Source organism: Coenobita brevimanus, chromosome 45 (assembly GCF_032717465.1).
Source record: "Coenobita brevimanus isolate Jiangsu-jjx chromosome 45, ASM3271746v2, whole genome shotgun sequence".
Classification (NCBI taxonomy): domain Eukaryota; kingdom Metazoa; phylum Arthropoda; class Malacostraca; order Decapoda; family Coenobitidae; genus Coenobita; species Coenobita brevimanus.
In genome coordinates, this window is record NC_136998.1 from 21,226,286 (window position 1) to 21,241,031 (window position 14,746).

Here is a 14,746-nt window from a genome sequence, read left to right on the forward strand (position 1 = left end):
GAAAACCCTTATTTCCTTCTGCACCCCTGCCCAAAGTCTACTCCATCCTCCCTTGTTGTGCAAATTTTTTCACCCCCCCCCCTAATATAAACCTTCTAAAAGCAATAACATGGTTATAAAAAATACATTAGGTCAATAGGACTTTTTTATTTACCGTATCTAATGTGAAAAGAACAGACACATGAGTGCAGATGAGGTAGAGGTGGAGAACACGAGGCAGGCTGATGCGGATGGTGTAGCTAGGAGTGGGCTGAGAGGGGAACACTGGAGGTGAGAGAGAGGTATGGGGATCCTGATTATATATATATATATATATATATATATATATATATATATATATATATATATATGTACAGTCGACAGCAGAAGTTCGTCCCTCTTAGCGTGCGTGATACGAGCCTGTTGATCTGGTAACACTGTATGAGATAGAGTTGACAGGTACGCTTTAAATGGCTAATATTAATGAAATGTGTTCGGAGATAAGAACACATTCCCTAATGATAATATTAATTTGTAGCAGGTGGGATAATAAAGTTATTGTGAAATGTTTGACATTGGTGTATGAAGATTCTTCGTTACGGACACAGACGCATAGGATTATTTGGACTGGACTGATGTTGCCAGCAAGTATTATATGAAATATTATAGAACGATTGCAGTCCTAAAGGTGAGGTTGCAAGAAAACACTAATTACGACGTCAGCTACACACTAAACAAACACAGAAACTGACAGTTCGTGTTTCGCCAGTATGCGGTTTAGTTTTACAAGTTAAATCACTTCCTTTTCCGACCTCTCTCCCCACCCGTCTCTTCTCTTCCAAGTCATGCTCTGCCATCATCCACGTTTTATCGTTAATGCTGAAAATTGTATGTCTCTAGGTAAACTGTGGGAAATAATATAAAAGTGTCAATGAGCTTCTTTTCCTCCATCGCTTGAAGTGTTATCAATGACTTGAATATAATTGTCAGTAACATGAATAAATCGTCACTGTGGTGGTTAGGAGACATGTCTCGTCATCATTTATTTAACACTTACCTAACTATCGTTCTTACAGTGCTCAAAATACACTCCCTCTCCACCCCCTCGCCGTCTCCTCCCCTCCCCCTTCCACTGTCTCCATCACTTCTCCCCCCTCCCTCCTCCCCCTCGTCCAGTAACCTTTGTTTCTAGCCTGCAACACTCCGAATCCCTCCCCACAGTGTTATTGTATTGACCCTGCCCAACTTCTCTCCCTTGTCAGTTCAAATGTCTTTTTCTCTCCCTTCTTCATTTTTGTCTCGGGAATCGAACAACATAACGAAGTTTGGGTCATGTTTTTGTATAGTATCCTTTAATAATGTGTAATATTATAATGATCGTGACAATGGTGGTCAAGAGGCATTAACTGTTCAAAGGACGGCAGTCAGTGCCTCAGTTTAATGATCATTTTATTTCTCCTCCTCTCGCCATTAATATCTTGCTTACACTTATTTTATAAATCCCAACATACATAAAATATGAAGCACAAACGTCCTTCTTTTCACTAAAGAATGTATAAAATGAAAAATAATCATTGCGTATGTTGTATGACTGAGGTGGTTTGGACATGTGGAGAGAATGGAGAATGAAAGACTGACTAAGAGGGTGTATGTAGGTGAGATGGAGGGAGGGAGAGGGAGGGGTAGACCGAGGATGAGGTGGAGGGATGGGGTTGAGAGGTATACGAGGGAGGGGGGGGGAGTTGGTGGGAGGGGAGTCAAATGGTGGGTGACAGAGCTACTTGGAGGCGTTTTGTCTGCGATCACCCTTTGCGGGATTAGGGCGTCGGGCTATAGACAGATAGATAGATGTTGTATGATCTACACGCATCCAGAAAATATTTTCTGAAAAGTATTGTTAGTATTCTTGGTGATAATTTGTAGTTCTTCAGTTACGATTAAATATAGCAAAATAGATGATAGTCACAAAAGCTGTATCCTGATACCTTTGGCGACCATAATCATCGTAATATACGATGAAGGGGGATTATACCCCTCTGGATGAGTAGGTTAAGCCCTTATCGGAATATGCTTGTCATGAGCCCGGACAGCAGGCAGATGTAAGTGGAAGTATGAGATTGTCGCGGTGTAAGGGTTAATTTTGGTAAAGGTTCGCTTCCTATCCATCCGAGTCCTTGTCACTCCTGTATCGATAATATCGGCAGTTGCAGAACAGATGTTCAGGGCGCTGACGGACAGCCATGCCGTTACCTTTTGTTCTAACCATGCAATGCAGCTATGGGAATGGAATGATAGGGATAATCTTGCTGGCTGCATTCTCTGACCTTGTAAGATCATGCGTTGAGGGAGTTCAGATCAAAGTATGTCGATGGCATATTGTTTTAAATTATATATAAGTAGACGTATCTCATAGGTCTCACTTTAGTGGGGAACACAATGTGTGGGGGGGAGGGGATTATGGACGCAGGAATACTTTGGGTGAGGGAAGGGATTACATATATTACAAGCTGGGATACAGATAAATATGTTATAACGTGAAGGGAGGAGTGAGGGATACAGAAAGCGGGAAGGAGGCGAGGAGGGAAGGAATCCACAAAGGGGGGATGGTATTGAACACTGATAGTTACGATGGACATATTGTTATGTAAGTAATTTGGTTACTTGTGTGTAATACAGTTGGTAATATAACATGCACGAGTATTATGTTTATAATGTCATTACAATTAATACTCAAATTCCTGTAAATGGTAATAACTGTATTCAAATTATGAAGAACCGATCTAGTTAGGGAGGTAAATAGAAGCAGTCAGTTAAATGAAATCGTTGGGAATGGTTGGGGGTGTTGAGGGAGAGAAACAAGGGGTACTGGTAGAGGGGGGGGAAGGAAGGGGGGAGAAGTGATGGAGACAGTGGAAGGGGGAGGGGAGGAGACGGCGAGGGGGTGGAGAGGGAGTGTATTTGGAGCACTGTATTAACGATGGTTATATAAATGTTATATAATGTGACGAGTAATGTCTCCTAACCACCACAGTGACGATTTATTCATGTTACTAACATTTATATTCAAGTCATGGATAACATTTCAAGCGATGGAGGAGGAAAAGAAGCTCATTTGACACTTTTATATTGTTTCCCACAGTTTATCTACAGACATACAATTTTCAGCATTAACGATAAAACGTGGATGATGGCAGAGCATGACTTAGAAGAGAAGAGACGGGTGGGGAGAGAGGTCGGAAAAGGAAGTGATTTAACTTGTAAAACTAAACCGCATACTGGCGAAACACGAACTGTCAGTTTCTGTGTTTGTTTAGTGTGTAGCTGACGTCGTAATTAGTGTTTTCTTGCAACCTCACCTTTAGGACTGCAATCGTTCTATAATACTTCATATAATACTTGCTGGCAACATCAGTCCAGTCCAAATAATCCTATGCGTCTGTGTCCGTAACGAAGAATCTTCATACACTACTGTCAAACATTTCACAATAACATTATCCCACCTGCTACAAATTAATATTATCATTAGGGAATGTGTTCTTATCTCCGAACACATTTCATTAATATTAGCCATTTAAAGCGTACCTGTCAACTCTATCTCATACAGTGTTACCAGATCAACAGGCTCGTATCACGCACGCTAAGAGGGACGAACTTCTGCTGTCGACTGTACATATACCTAGGCTGCTTCCCCCAAGGAAAGGGACGTACCCGGGGCAGGACGACACACTCCCATTTTACTCATCCATTCAAACACATCTATTCGCATCTTAGCCCCAAAGGGGAGAAAGGACAGATCCTCACTGCACCACACCACACGAGGGTCAACTGCTCAATGCAATCAGTGACATCCGCAGCAGGGCCTGACAGCAGAGCAGGTTTACCCCTGCCACATCATAATGGACCCATCACCTTACCCGCTCATGACCTGATCAGCTGATCTGGCCAAATGCAGGAGACTATCCCCTCAGGGCTGCATCATTATTTATTTATTCACAATTTCTCTCCATTTATTTCTGTCACGCACAGCCACTCTTCCTTGCTCAACAGACATCCCTCTCGCATCCAATGCTCTCTTCACACTGTCCATCCATCCTATTCGTGGTCTACCTCTCAGCCTTACACCTCTCACATCAGATCTGGTTATCTTTTTCACCAAACACTCATTATCCATGCTCTCCATAAGCCCAAACCATCGCAACACCCTCTGCTCTACTCGATCAGCCATCTTCCGAACAACTGCAGTTCACCTTCGCACTTCGTCATTTCTCACTCAATCCATACGCATCACTCCACAGATACTCCTCAGACACCTCATGTCCATTACATTCAAACTTTTCCTCTCTGCTACACCCATATTGTACGTTTCAGCCCCATACAATGCAGTCGGTACCACAACACCCTCATACAGCCTTCTCTTTACATTCATTCTAACCAAACGACATCTAAACACTTTTTTCATTCCTCCCAATGCCTTTCCTACTTCGTTCATTCTAAACTTCACTTCTGCATCTATTCTTCCATCCACAGCAACATGTGACCCTAGATATTTAAAACAATCTACCTCCTCAAACAACTCACCATTCAAAACTATATTCATCCTCCTACCATCTGCCAACCTCATACACTTTATCACTTTACTCTTATTCTCATTTACTTTCAATTTCCTCCTTTCACACACCCTTCCAAACTCCTCTACCAACTGTCTCAATCTCTCCTTTGAATCAGCCACCAGTGCAGTATCATCCACAAACAGCAGCTGCTTCAGATTCCACTGTCGACCATCAACATTCACCAGACTCAGACCTCCACCTAACACTTCCATTCACCTCCCATACAACACCATCCATATAAATATTAAACAACCAAGTCGACATCACACATCCCTGCCGCAGTCCCACTCTCACGGGAAACCAATCACTCACAGCATTTCCCACTCTTACACACGCTCTACTATTTACATAAAAACTTTTCACGCCTTTTAGTAACCTACCATCAAGTCCACACAATCTTAAAACAGTCCACAAAGCCTCCCTATCAATTCTATCATACTATCTATCTATCGCCAGACGCCTCAATCCCGTTTGGGGTGGCCACAAACAAAACGCCCCAAGTCGCCCTGTCCCCCGCCATTTCACTGCCCTGCTCCCAACTCACACACCCCTCTCTCATATACCTCTCCACCCCATCCCTCCATCTCATCCTCGGCCTCCCCCTCCCTCTTCCCCCCTCCACCTCACTCACATACACTCTCTTCGTCAGTCTTTCACCCTCCATCCTCTCCACATGGCCAAACCACCTCAGTGTCTTCCTCATAACGCTTCCTATCATATCCACATCCACACCACAACGCTCCTTTATATCCTCATTTGTCACCCTGTCTCTCCACGTGACTCCACAGGCTCCTCTTAAATAACTCTATTTCCACTGCTCTCACTCTTGACTTGTGTCCTTCCAACAACGTCCAAGCTTCACTTCCATACGTTAGAGTTGGTATCACAATACTGTCATGTAGTAACTTTTTCACTTCTATGCTCACTTCCCTGTTTCTTATCACTGCTTTCAAAGAACCAGCAACCTTTCTTCCCTGCTGTACCCTTTCAAGCACTTCACCCTCCAAACCTCCATCCTTACTCATCACACTACCCAAGTACTTAAACGTACTCACATTTTCCAATTCCTCACCATCCAACCTTGCTGTACATTCACTGACTTCACCTCTCTCAAAGACCATCACTTTACTCTTCCCTACTTTCACCTTTAGATTCCGTTTCTTACACACTCTCCCAAACTCATCCACCAAGCCTTGCAGCTCCCCTTCGTCTTCACTCAACGACACAGTATCATCTGCTCACAACAGTGCAGGGAGTTTCCAAACACTATCCTCTCTCACCAGGGCCACTCCAACATCCACTACCCTACCTTGTACCTCTTTTATTACCCCATCCATGTACAGACTCAACAACCATGGAGACATGACATCCCTGTTTCAACCCAACTTTCAAAGAGAAAAATTCACTTAGTTCACCATCCACACGCACTGCAGCCTTCGCACCATCGTACATACTCTTCACAGCATTCAGCAACTTCCCATCTACTCCATATATTCTTAACACTTTCCACAATCCTTGTCTATCCACCCTGTCATATGCTTTCTCCAAATCCATGAAAGCCGCATACAACTTCTTTCCCTTTTCTAGAAACTTTTCCACTAAAGATCTAAGAATGAATATCTGATCTACACAACCTCTTTCCTTCCTAAAGCCTCCCTGTTCTTCTCCAACTAATTTCTCTGTTCTTTCTCTAACTCTGTCAATAAGTATCCTACCATACACTTTTCCTATTATACTTAGAAGACAAATGCCCCTATGATTACCACACACTTCTTTTTCCCCTTTTCCTTTGTACAAGGGAATAATTATACCTGACTTCCAATCCTCCGGGACTCTACCTTCCTCCCAGGCCAATCTGCACATCTTCCACATCCATTCTACTACTATCTCTCCCCCATGCCTCAGCATTTCACCACACACTGCATCAATTCCTGGGGCTTTCCCCGATTTAACTTTCTTCATTTCTTCCACAACTTCTATCCTACTGATTTCTTCCTGTCTTGTCACCTCCCTCCTTCTCCTAGCCATTCCCCAGCCACTTATACTCGCATTACTTCCATCCTCTATGTTCAACAATTCCTTAAAGTGTTCTCTCCATCTGCTCACTTTTTCTCCGTTCTCCACTAGTAATCTACCATTTTTATCTTTCACTCCTCTGCTAACTTCACTTCCACCCTGTCTTACCCTTTTCACCTCTTTCCAGAACATATTCTTACAGTCCCTCCACTTTACACTCAAATTCCCTCCAAATTCCTCATCCACTCTCTTCTTACTCTCTCTTACTAATCTTTTCACCTCTCTCTTTCTTTCTACATATAATTCTTTCTTCCACCTCTCAACTTCTTCCACGCCCCTATTTCTCATCCATTCATTGTATGCTTTCTTCTTTTGTGCCACAGCCTGTCTCACCTCTTCAGTCCACCACGCTGTTCCTTGCACCCCCCTCCGTCTTCTCTTCCTTCCACACACCACATCACATGCTGCACATATTTCTTTTGTAAATATCCTACACACACCTTCCACGTCTCCCATCTGCTCCAATTCATATTTGCCCAATCGTTCCTCCACTTCTCTCTTATACTCTGCCTTTTTCTCATCCTCTTGTAACCTTTCCACTCTCCTTGCAACTACTCCTTCCTCTCGTCTTTCCCTTCTTCTATTCCTCCATCTTACTTGAATCCTAATTCTGGCCACCACCAAGTGGTGGTCAGAAAGTCCACTCCCCCAACCTCTATAAACTCTTGCATCCATTACACATCTTCGCATCCTTTCATCCACACACACATAATCAATCATTGCCTTCCTTTCATTCAGTTCACCACCCACCCTTCTCATCACTCGCCATGTATACATGTGGATCATTTTATGCCTGAAGAGGGTATTGGCTATCACCAACCCTCTCCCAGCACAAATGTCCACTAATGCACTCCCATTCTCATCTATCTCAGCAGGCACACCCCACTCACCAACTATTCCATCCACCTTCACATTCCCAACTTTACCATTCATATCACCGATCAAAAACACTCTCTCATTCCTTCCAAACTTTTCCATGCACACTTCTACATTTGTCCAGAACTCTTCTCTCACTCTTCTAGCACGATCTTGCGTTGGCGCATACACACACACAATCGCCCACATTTGTATTCCAACTTTCAACTTTACCCACACAAACCTTGACCCAACTGATCCATACTGTCTTATGCTCTTCTTCCATCTTTTACTCACAACTATACATACTCCTTCCTTTGCCCTCTCATTCTCACCTACTCCTGCACATATACCCCATCCATACTCCCATTCTCTCACACTTTCTCCTCTCCATTTTGTTTCAGTTATTCCGCATACATCCACTTTCGCACCCTCAAGCACCTGGACAATCTCTCTCTCTTTCATCTCATCGTTCGCTCCCTTTACATCCCACGTTCTATCATACGCTTTCTCTAAATCCATGAACGCCCAAAACACATCATTACCTTTCGCTAAATACTTTTCACACACCTGTCTCACAGCAAACACCTGATCCACGCATCCCCTTCCTCTCCTAAAACCACACTGCTCATCACCAGTCACTCCCTCTGTACCCTCTCTAAATCTCTTAATTAACACTCTACCATATACCTACAAAACTCAAAAGACTTATACCCCAAAAGCTAGTACATTCATATTTATCACCCTTACCTTTATACAACGGGACCACACAAGCACTTGCCCAGTCAATTGGCACCTAACCTTGCACAAAGCACACGTTCAACAATCATACTAACCAGTCAACAGTTGTCGCTCCACCGCCTTTCAGACATTCCACAGGACACCCATCCATACCTGCAGCTTTCCCTGTTCTCATCTCCTTTACTGCCTCCTGCACTTCCTCCTTCGTGATCAAAGAATCATTCAACTCTCCCAACACATTTATTCCTTGCACCCTTCCATCTGCCACAATCTCAGCCTCCCTTTCCTCCCCTACATTTAACAGTCTTTCAAAATACTCCGTTCATCTCTTCGTTACTGCATCCATCTCAGTTAACATCCTTCCATCCTCTGCTTTTACTCGCTCTTCCTCCCCAGACTCTCCCTTTCGCATCTTTTTCACATCCTTCCAAAACATTTTCTTATTCTTTTGAAAACTCTCGGTCAACCGCCTACCCCACCTCTCAACTGCTGCCACTTTAGCATCACGCACAGCCCTTCTCGCCCTATTCCTCTTTTCCTTATACCTCTCATATGACACCTCATCTTTCCTCTGCAGCCTCACTTCATATGCATGTCTCTTCTCAGCCACAGCCATACTTCCTCGCACAACCATTCACCACCCACACGTCTCACACCACACACTTCTTCTGCATGCCTCACCACAGCACTCTTTAACAACTGCCATTCCTCCTCGACACTGCCATTCCCTTGATCTTTCACTGTGTTCCACTCATCTTTCAATTTCTCCTGATACTTTACCATTTTCTCTCTTTTATCCAACTCAGTCACTTTCAAAACCTCCCTGCCACACCTAACTCAACTAGCTCTCACCCATCTCTTACCTACTCTTAACTTCCCCTCCACAAGGTAAATGTTCAGACATACCTCCACCCTCCCTTCTCAAAACTCTCACATCCAACAATCATCCTACTATATTCCTGGACACAACCACATAGTCCATCAATGCTCTATCAACAACCCTTCCACCCTCCTGTCTCACCCACGTATACTTATAACTTCCTTCTCATACAAGGTATTTCCAAACACCATCTCTTGCTCAACGCACATCCCTATCATTCGTTCACCATTTCATTTCTTCTAGATACACCATGGATACCAACTACACCTTCATCTGCTACATTCCCACTCTAGCATTCAGATCTCCCATCATTACCACATTCACATTCGTTCCAATACCCCGCAGACACTCATGAACATCATTCCAGAAAGACTCCCTCCCTTCTTCATCCCTTTCACTACCAGACCCACATGCACCCACAAATACCCACAACTCACGTTCAAATTTCGCTTTCACCCACATCAGTCTCGATGACACCTCTTTTCATTTGATCACACAGTGCTGTACTTCCGGACTCACTAAGAAGGCCACACCCTCTCTTGTCCTTCCTCTATCGACACCTGGCAATCTTCCATTCACACTTCAAAACTTGGACTCACCTTTCCCTTTCATCTTTGTTTCACTCAGAGCAAACACATCCAACTTTCTTTTCACAAACATTCTCCCAGTCTCCTCCCGTTTAGCCTCAATCGCACTACATCCACGCACATTCATAGATCCAATCTTCAGGGTACGGGGATAACAATCCCCCATCCCTTTCTATGGCAAGTCTCTTTTTAGGAACTATATATATATATATATATATATATATATATATATATATATATATATATATATATATATATATATATATATATATATATACAGAGAGAGAGAGAGAGAGAGAGAGAGAGAGAGAGAGAACATATAAAAGAGCCATATCGTTTGTGTGTTCGTCCTTCAGTCATGCCCAAACCAAGAGCCAGAGATCCCCAGGGTCCTTGGTGACCCAGGGATGGTTTTACGAAAGTCAAAATTCAGATCTGGGTCACTGAATGTTCCCGGTAGTGTGTTCGCCTATTTGGCCCGGGAAACATCGGGTACCCCTACAACCCAGTTTTTGGCATGGACACTCACCTTCAGTTCGAACATAGGCTGTGAGGTTGACCTCCGAGGTCATTTGAGGTCACTTGTAATACATGCTCGAATGACTGAACCCAGCAGCCCAATTTTTGGAATGGAGACCTACATGACCTCCAGTTCAGACGTAGGCTATGTGAGGTTGATCTCAGTGGTCATTTGAGGTCACCAGTCATTCATTTGACGTCACCAGTAATAGGAAACAAGTGCACACAAATACTGTGCATTAGTCTGCGAACGCTGAAATAGAAAGTCCCTGGACCACTTATAATCCCTCTTCAAAAGCAAAAGAGGTACATGGTCTTTCTGGAATAGAAAGAAAGACTGAACTACAACAAATAGGATTAGTTTTTGCCTTTTTGGCCAGGCAACGCCGGGTACCCATGCTAATATATACGTATATATATATATATATATAGATAGATAGATAGATAGATAGATAGATAGATAGATATACACGAGTATATTAGACGGACAGACAGGTAGATATACAGATATAGACAGATAGATAAATAGACCGATATAGACAGAGAGATAGAAGAATATATATATATATATATATATATATATATATATATTTTTATGCGAGGAAGAAGGAACCAAAGGATATGAGCCTGCAATAACAGTTCCCTCCAAGAGAAAAACAAAATACAATAGAGAGCCAAATTCTAGATCCATTCATTTCGAGATGCCTGGACACACTGCGTTTCAAAGACTGGAGATCATAGGCAGCAGAAAATACAGACAGAGGGAGACAGTTCCAGAGCTGACCTGTTGCATAAATGAAGGACTGGAAGTAACGGTTAACTCTTGCATTAGAGAGTTGGACAGAACAAGGATGAGAGTTTGCTGCCAGACGGGTGATACAGGTCCGTCGTAAAGATGGAGGAATGCATGCAGACAGTTCAGAGGAGCAGTGACCATTAAAGTAGCGATAGAAAAGAGACAAAGATGCAACAGTGCGGCGAAGAGACAGAGGTTGAAGGGAGTCAGTAAGAGGAGGAGAGTTAATGAAACGAAAAGCCTTTGACTCCACACTATTGAGAAGAGCTGTATGTGGAGAGTCTTCCCACACATGAGAGTTGTACTCCACACAGGGGCGGATAAAACCCCTGTATAGAGTCAACAATTGAGCAGGGGTAAAGAAAGAACGGAGTCGGCTTAGCACACCTAATCTCTTGGAAGCAGATTTTACTGGAGATGTAATATGATCTTTCCAAGATAAGTCCCGAGTAAATGAAACCCCAAGCATGTTCAAGAATGATGCAGGATTAAGCTGAATATTATTAAACATTAGTGGGTATACCTGTGGAAGATTTTGTTGGGTTGATAGGTGTAAGAACTGAGTCTTAGATGCATTAAAAACAATCAGATTATTTTTTCCCCAGTCAGAGATACAAACCAAGTCAGACATTAGGTGTGCCATAGCCTCATCCCTTGTATGTTGAAGTAACTGCTGAGATGGGCATTGCGGGAACTGAATGGAAAGGTGAAGGGTGGAGTCATCAGCGTATGAGTGGATAGGGTTAGATGTACAGCTTAGAAGATCATTGATGAATAAAAGGAAGAGAGTTGGTGATAGGACAGAGCCCTGAGGAACACCACTGTTGATAGATCTAGGAGAAGAACGATGGTCGTCTACAACAGAAGCTATATAACGATCAGAAAGGAAGCTAACGATGAAGGCACAGACAGAAGGATAGAAACCGTAAGAGGGCAGTTTGGAAATTAGAGATTTATGCCAGACTCGATCAAAAGCCTTTGAGATGTCAAGTGCAATGGCTAAGCTTTCACGAAAGTACCGAAAGGAGGATGACCAGGAGTCTGAAAGGTAGATGAGAAGATCGCCAGTGGAGCGTCCCTGACGGAACCCATACTGATGGCCAGAAAGAATGTTGTGATAGGAAAGATGCCTTAATAATTTTCTATTGAGAATTGACTCGAAAAGTTTTGAAATACAGAACGTTAAAGCAATTGGACGTTAGTTGGAGGGTTGGGAATGGTCACCCTTCTTTGGGACTGGCTGAATGAGAGCAAACTTCCAGCAAGAAGGAAAGGTACAAGTTGACAGACAAAGATGAAAGAGTCTGCCTAGACAGGGTGTAAGCACAGAAGCACAGTTCTTGAGAACAACTGGAGGGACCCCATCAGGCCAATATGCCTTGTTAGTATTAAGGCCAGTGATGGCAGAAAATACATCAGCTGGAGAAATTTTAATGTCAGCCATGAGGAAGTCAGAGGGGGGAAGTGATGGAGGGACAGCACCAGAATCGTCTAAGGTGGAATTGGAGGAGAAAGTCTGTGCGAAGAGATCTGCTTTGTCAGTAGAAGAAATAGCTACAGAACCATCAGAGTAGAAAAGAGGAGGGAAGGATGATGAGGTAGTTGTTAGAAAGGTTTTTGGCAAGGTGCCAGAAGGAGCGGGAAGAATTCGAGTTGGAGAGTTGAGAGCATTTAGTATGGATGAAATTATTTTTTAGCAGAGCGAAGAACAGACTTAGCACGATTCCGGGCAGAAACGTAAAGATGATGTGATTCAGGGGTGGGTTGGCTCTGGTACCTTTTATAGGCCCTCTCCTTGTTGCGGACATCATTAGAACAAGCGTGATTAAACCAAGGCTTTCTTGCATTAGACAAAGGATACAAGAAAGGAATGTATGCGTCCATGCCCGAGAGAATATCCTCCGTAATGCACAAGGCACACTCAAATGGCTTCCGGCCATGGGAGCAATAATCATTCCAGGGAAAATCAAAGAAGTGCTACCTGAGGGCCTCCCAATCCGCGGCTCCAGAATGCCACAGACGATGTTTCCCTGGAGGGTCCACAGGCCATACCAGAGTGATAGGACAGGTTAAGGTGATAAGGTTGTGATCGGAGGAGCCCAACGGAGAGAAGAGATTAACAGTGTAAGCAGAAGGATTAATTGTAAGGAAGAGGTCAAGTATGTTGGAGCACTCTCCAAGGAGGTCTGGGATACGGGTAGGGTGCTGTACAAGCTGCTCTAGGTCATTAAGGATAGAAAAGTTGTAGGCTTGTTCACCAGGTGGATCCGTGAAAGGAGAGGAGAGCCAAAGGTGGTGGTGAACATTGAAATCTCCTAAAATGGATATTTCAGAGAAAGGAGAAATGGATAGAATGTGTTCCATCGTAGAAGTAAGATAATCGAAGAATTTTTGATAGTCAGTAGAATTAGGGGATAAGTAAACAGCACAGATATATTTTAGTCAGAGAATGACAGGAAAGTCGAAGCCAGAGTGCAAAGAATTCAGAAGAATCGAGTTCAGGAACACGAGAGCAAGATAAGTTGTTGCGTTTATATACACAATAGCCACCTTTGGCTTTGATTTGAGTATAGAGAAAGTAGGAGGATACAGAAGTGGGTTTGCTGTCAGTTGCCTCAGACAGCTGAGTCTCAGTTAGAAAGAGAAGGTGAGGTTTAGATAAGGAGAGGTGGTGCTCAACAGAGCGAAAGTTTGAGGAAAGGCTGCGAATGTTGCAGAAATAGAGAAGTGAGTCAGACAGTGGTTCCAGGCATCTTGAGTCGTCACCGGGAGAGGGGCGGAACGTGGGGGCATTTATGATCCCCCCCCTGGGGACTCCGTGGCTGAGTGTTGAGACGCCATTAATCTTGTTGAATTTTGGAAAAGGAAGTGTAGTGTGTACTGTGCATGTAGTTTGGTGTAGATAGAGAAATTTCTATTGGAGAGCATGCTGGCCTACTCTCTGTGTAACTGAGACACTGAAAAAGATGGTCAGGAACTAGTCCTGAAGGCTGATGAAACGGGAGCTCCAGCACTCCATGTCATCAGCTTTCCATCCACCTCGGGGTACTGCCTTGCTCGACTGGTGCTACAGTCTACTCCTCTCTCTCTCTCTCTCTCTCTCTCTCTCTCTCTCTTTATATATATATATATATATATATATATATATATATATATATATATATATATACCAGCGTGCTATTTAACGCCACCGACAAACTTTGGGAATGAATTCCCCCCATCGAAAACAAATTCACCTTATTCCGTAGGAAAATCCAAAAATATGAGCCACTGAAGAAATACTGGACGTGAACTGAAAACGGTGAACCCTGTCCTAACCCGAGCAGTTACCGTGTACAAATCCGAACACTAGCACCCCATCCCTCCCCCCGTCTCCCCCTCCCCTTTCCATTTGTTATATCCACGTACTGTCCAATAGTTACGGTCAAATGATGATATTACCATACATAATGTTTACTGTGGTGTACAATAAATGAACCATTATGTTCTTGAACAATTTAATTAATACTGTAATACACTATTTACATAGCCGTTACAGTCATTGCAATAAATCCTAGCGTAGACCTATGTTTCAGTACTTCGGATTCTTCTCGAATCCACTCGAATGTCTAAGCAACAGTATGTCCTAGATTCGTATTATTCCAAGTGTGTGAACAGTTTGTGTATTTATTTGTAAAAAACCGTACTTGAAAGAGCAACACCT